This window comes from Lactuca virosa, chromosome 9, assembly GCF_052849685.1.
Source record: "Lactuca virosa cultivar CGN04683 chromosome 9, Lactuca_virosa_CGN04683_v6, whole genome shotgun sequence".
Classification (NCBI taxonomy): domain Eukaryota; kingdom Viridiplantae; phylum Streptophyta; class Magnoliopsida; order Asterales; family Asteraceae; genus Lactuca; species Lactuca virosa.
This window is the reverse complement of record NC_136434.1, coordinates 204,792,005-204,798,107: the sequence shown is the minus strand read 5'-3', so window position 1 is coordinate 204,798,107 and position 6,103 is coordinate 204,792,005. Positions and strand designations below refer to the sequence as shown.

The following is a 6,103-nucleotide window of genomic DNA, read 5'->3' as shown; positions in this document are numbered from 1 at the left end:
TCATTTGGGTATTTTAGTAATGTTCAATTTTTTTCTCAGATTTTATACAAAGAGAAACCAAACCAAACGGTGTTAGCTAGGATCTTAACCAACATCTTGATCAGGATTCCGAAGATAACTAATTGTTATGTCTGCTGTTGATTTTCTACTGCTTTGTTCCAGATCATGAATATGTCAAGTGAAACCCAATCAAACCGGAGTTATTGTAGAAAACGTGAGGAAAAGAATAAGTCTCCAAGATTTTATGGGCAAAGAAGACATGATCAATATGGATTTCGGATGAAATGATTATACCGAGATTCTTGGAATTTTGTTTATAGCCGTTAGCATTCATATTTATAAATAGATGGTCAAAGTCAGAAAAACACACATGACCACACTCTCTTTACTTGTATTTTACTACGAAAAACTTCTACACTTTGTACTTGATTATTTTACTTAATAAAATTATCAATGGACACCTGAATATTTCTAGATCCTGAGGTTTTATGTTGGCGATATCATCCGAGATCAAGGGTTTTCTTCGTATTCATTGTGTCTTGCACCTCAAAATCTTAAATTGGATTCTGAATACAATACCATATCCTTTATTGATTTGGTTGTTTCTTGCCTTGCAAAATTTTGACCAAAACAATTTGATGCTCACCGAAGGGCCGTGGTGTTACATTTTCTTCAAATCCTAATTCATTGGATCATTTCTAGAAGCCATTTTTGGTGTTCCTTTCACATCCCTAGTCTCTCTGAAATCACAGTTTTGCATAACTCCACCCTACATCTATACCGCTGGCTACAAATCTTTAAACCAAGATTTCAAAGTCTATCCCAAGATCCTCATTCTCCTTTGCTGGGAATGCTGCTCAACGTCCTGACAGAGGATCTCCTCAATGAAATCTTTCTCTGATATCCAATAATAAACTCTTCAACACTCTAGGCGAACTAACAGAGCACACAGCGAGACAAAACGAGGGCAATCAGAATCTGCCAAGAGAGATAGATAGGCAAAGGCCAAAGTTAGGAATCCTAAAAGGAATGTCCTATCACGCTATGCTCTTAGGGTTACTCCTTTTATCCAAAGAAACTTAAATTTTGACATAGGCAAATCTTCACTCAATCATAATGAAGATTGATACCCATGGAAATTGTTCTAACAACGGACAATGTCACTCCTGCCACTTTATTCCAAACTCAAAAACACTTAGATGGGACCTTTACGACTCTTATTTCAAATGGTGGTATCTTTAATAATAATGATATTTCTTCTAATACTAACCAAACTTTAGGTATAATCCATCTAGTTGAACGAGAAATCCAGAAACTAGGACAAATGATTTTCACCGTTCTTGGAGTAGTTCCCATGATTCCTGAAGTGTGCCCAATGAGCTACCGGATGTCGAGATTTGCACCTAACATCAACGATGTAGAAATCCCTAAGAGATTTTACACGCCAAATATGTAGTTGTATGATGAGTGTACGGATCTCGAGGAACATGTCGTCCACTAACGAGAAATAGTAGAGATCATTATCATTTTGATGGAGCTCAAGGAAGCCTCCTTTAACAATCAGTTTTGATGTAGCAGATCCTTCGAAAAAGTTACCAATGATCTTTAGAGGATTTCACAAAAATCTGACGAATCCTTGAGATATTTTCTTAGCAAGCTAGGCAGGGAAGCGCTAAACATTCCCCATATGGAGGTGGCAACTGTTATGGAGGCCTTCAAGATGGGAGTGAAGAAGGACTCCCCGTTCTACGGGGATCCTGTGATGCCCCCATGTAAGAAACTTGATGAAGTTAGAAATAGGGCCTTAAGATTCATAAGGCTAGAATGGGATAAATTGACGCAAAACAAGATCAGTCCTCAAGATACCTATGATAATCCTAACATAATTTCTAATACATCTTCCAAATGATCTAAAAGACCAAGACTTTATAGAAAACCAGAGAACCATAGAGTCAAGGCGCTATGAGATGAAGAAAATGATGAAGAATATCCTAAAATGTCACACCCCCGACCGAGGCTGTAGAACATGCCAGGCTGTGCGACTAAGTTCATAGATCACAGGTAAAATGAATATACAACACAAGTACAACAATACACAAAACAACATTTGTATTATATCTTGGTGTTTGAATACATGGTTCTTACAGATAATAGTATAATATATGAATTGCCTTAAAAAGGTAGGCGGACATAACAAAAAGTAGTAAACTAGATTTCCTGAAATCCATGACTATCTGCCCTCTGAATTTGCTTGATTACTGATTCCCTGAAAATACATGTTGTTTTGAGGGTCAACACAAGGTTGGTGAGAGTTAACAGTAATGAAACTTTTAAAAACGTTCAAAAAATATTTTCTTTATAAGTAAACCATATTTAAATAAACTTTGAAAAACCAAAATGTGTCTTGGTATAAGTGAATCCATGCTTAAAATGGTTTTGAAAGAATCAAGTTTATGAGTTGTAGTAAGAGAGAGAGAGAGAGAGAGAGAGACAGATTCAAGTTAATGTTTATGGTGAGTTCTATAACCAAGCTATATGACTGAATTTACCACGCTACAACGCTTCAATGGACGTCGTAGTAACGATTTTAGACACTTATCACCCGCTTCGATTGATCGGCCGAGGTTGTAGGTAGCAACCGCAGGTGGGGTTGTCAACCCCGTATAGATCTATACATATGTATCTTGCTCCAAAGATTAATGGTTATAGTAGTGTGGGTATGCTAAGTGTTTAGACTTTAGCTAATAAATAGTGTCTCACCATAACTTAAAAGTGGGTAAGTTCTAGGAATAATGAATCCCTCAACTAAAGTAAGAATACCTGTCAGCCCTAACTTAAAAGTGGGTAAGTTCTAGGAATAATGAATCATATAGAGTTTATAAAAGTCGAGCATAATTGGTATGCATGTATAGTATAAGGCACTAGCTTTTATAAACTAAGTATGTGTTATGTATAAACTTGGTACATATGCATGTATAGTTCAAATCCTTAGAAATAGTACAAAGTTTTATGGCATGCATTTTACGACACACAATGTCACGTAAAAATCATAGAGTTTTGTAGTAAAAAGACATATGTTATTTAAAAAAATTGTATTCTTTTAACAACATAACATATGAAAATATTGAAGTATAAAACTAGTTTATGCTTTCGTAACATATAATAGTTAAACCAATAATTTATAAACTAGTTATAGTTTTTACATAAAATAATGATACTTTATGTGTATTTTTGTATTATCTCACATAAGTAGTACATGTATTTTCCCCCGAAAATATATAAAAGAAGGGTCGTAAAACTCACCTTAATGTGTGATTTTCGGTTTATTTCAAGAAGCTTGACGAGAGTAACCGCGGCTTGACGTCTTTAAAATAAATCATCGGGACTATTTTTGTTACCTAATTAACCAAAAGGAAAGTTTTTGTATTATTTAACAAGTGTGGGGTTGTTTTGTAACTTAACTAAACTATACAACTGATTTACTAAATTAAATATATGGAATGGGCACTGATTTTTTAAGGTAATATCAAAGGAGGGGTTGTTTTTTATACAAAATAATTTAAAGTTTTGAGGGCGCCTTAATTTGTCAATATATCTGAAAGGAGGGTTAAAAGAATTAATTTAGAATGAAAGTTTGGAGTTAAAGAATACCTTCTGGAAGAAGATCGAATGACTTGAACGAAAAATGAGATGGGACTATCTTTGCAATCAAATCACAAGGGAGGGGCCTTCTAATTTGTTTTGAATCATGGTTTGAAGATTAGGACTAGTTTTGTAAGACAAAATCCAAGAGAGGTGCCTAATAATTAATTTCAAATGAAGGTTTGGAGTCTTTTGAGTTTGAGAAATTACCTTCTGTTTGATCACCGATCGTAGGAAACAAAAATAATAATAATAACTGAGTCTCTTGACTTTTTGGTTGATCACTAAAGAAAAAAATAAAGAAGAATCGGTGGTGGTGGTGGTGGTGGCTCTCGGTGTTAAGGAAGAACGAAGGCAACAGGTGGTGGTTTTTGGTGGTTTTTCTAGCCAAGAAAAAGAAGAAAATTGAAGAAGGAGTAGAGAAGAGAGTGAGTTGCGATTGTGATGAATATTGAAGTGTCCAAAGCTTTTATTTATAGTGTAATACTCTCTCCTCACATGCCCACGCAAGCCATACTTTGGAAATTAGTCAAAAACACAATGCATCCATATTTGTACTATTAGGGAAGGCTTTCACTTAAGAGGAAAAAGAAAAGAATAGGTAAGGTGGACGCGAGTTTGATCAAGGAAAGAAGAAATGTGGCTGATCAACTGGGTCTTCCAATAATTAAATGACGTCACATTTCTCATAAATGCCCAAAACACACTGTGTGCTAACAACTTGACATGTCATATTTTTTCGAAGAAGGTGAATGATAGAATTTAATTCAAGCATTCTAGAAACCACAACGGATTAATTTTTCGAGTTACGGAACTCTGGGAAATCGCGTTTAAAGTTTCGCATCTAAATGGTCCCGTAACGCTTGATTTTTTGACTTTTGCAAAAAATTTCGCTAAAAATATTGTAAGTATGAAATCAAATACTGGACCATAGTTTGAGTCCAAAAATGTTCTCAAAATTTCCATCGGAGGTGTGCAAGTGTCTCAACGGATCGATTCGGTTTTATACGATTCAAGAAAATCAGTATTTTACTGTTTGTTTTCTTAAAACCGTCGTATCTTTTGCATACGAAATCCGTTTTGGATGTTCTTTATAGTTCCGAAAACAGGGGAACATGTACTATAAGGTTTTAATGTTTGCTTTGCTCATAGATGCTTAATATGATTTTTCAGTTTTTCAGACACATTAACTAGAGTTGCAGTTTGAGCTGTTTGATTCGTTTGACAGTTTACACATTTGGAAGTAAGATATCATCTGGTATCTTAAAATATTTGAAATGAACTCATATATTTTACATTATATGCACTAAAACTCAATGATTCAAATTACAAAGAGATTTACTGTAATTTAACCATTCATAGTCTATGACCTAAATTCCAAGATGTCCTATTACCTCCCCGTTAAGGGAATTTCGTCCCGAAATTATTAAATTCTGGGCTACTTTGTGTTATTATTATGTCATTCCACTAGTGGAAGGAGCACCACTGAACAATTGTGGATGTGCTTAAGGCTTTTGATTTCTCGATCCGTGATCTCCACCGATTCCTCCACGAAATGAAGCTTAGTGTTGACCTAGATCTCATCGACTGGAATGACGAGGTTCTCATCAAGATAGACACTTTTGAGATTACACACATGGACGGTATCAGGAACTTTGCTGAGCTCTTGAGGTAATTTGAGCTTGTAAGCTACCGGACCAACCCTTGCTAGGATTTTGAAAGGTACGATGTAACAGGGGTTTAATTTACCTATTTTTCCAGATGTGATGACACCCTTCCATGGAGCAACCTTTAGCAGGACACGGTCTTATACTTTGAATTCCAATGGTTTGCGTCTGATGTCAGCATAACTCTTCTGTCGACTACATGCAACTTTTAATCGTTCCTTTATTTTAACAACCTTTTTCGTCGTTTCATGAATGATCTCGGGACCAGTGAGTAGAGTGTCTCCAGCATGCTTTTTAGTTAATTGAGTATCTCCAACTTCTGTCCAGCATATCGGAGAATGACATTTACGCATGTACAAGGCCTCGAATGGAGCGGCCTTTATGCTAGTGTGATGGTTATTGGTATATGTAAATTTGACTAACGGAAAGTGAGTATCCCATGCATTACCAAAGTTTATCACACAGGCGCGAAGCATGCTTTCTAGGGGTTGTATCGTCCTTTTACTTTGTTTATCCGTATGAGGGTTATATGAAATACTTATGCTAGTTTGGTTCCTAAGGTGGTGTAGTTTGTCCAATTTCCCTTAGGTTGTCTGGATGCATATGCAATGAATTTATTTGGTTGCATCAATATGCATCCTATCCTTTGGTGAGAGGTGTCGCAGAATACTATAAAGTCTTATGTTCCCTCCGGGAGAGACAAAATTGGTGCACTTGCACAACAATTGCTTCAATTTCCGGAAGGCATACTCTTGGTTGTTTCCCCAATCGAACTTTTTGTCTTTTTTGGTTAG

General features: G+C 35.8%; 1 long non-coding RNA gene across 1 annotated transcript; it reads right to left on the bottom strand.

Annotated features, from left to right (window-relative positions):
• Positions 1-2,092: 2,092 nt before the first annotated feature.
• On the bottom strand, positions 2,093-4,069 carry LOC145136422 (uncharacterized). Its single transcript, XR_013720446.1, has 3 exons — positions 3,853-4,069; positions 3,304-3,398; positions 2,093-2,266 (listed from the first exon to the last, which is right to left on the bottom strand). It is a non-coding gene; the product is annotated as an uncharacterized LOC145136422 (long non-coding RNA).
• Between the last annotated feature and the right edge of the window lie 2,034 nt (positions 4,070-6,103).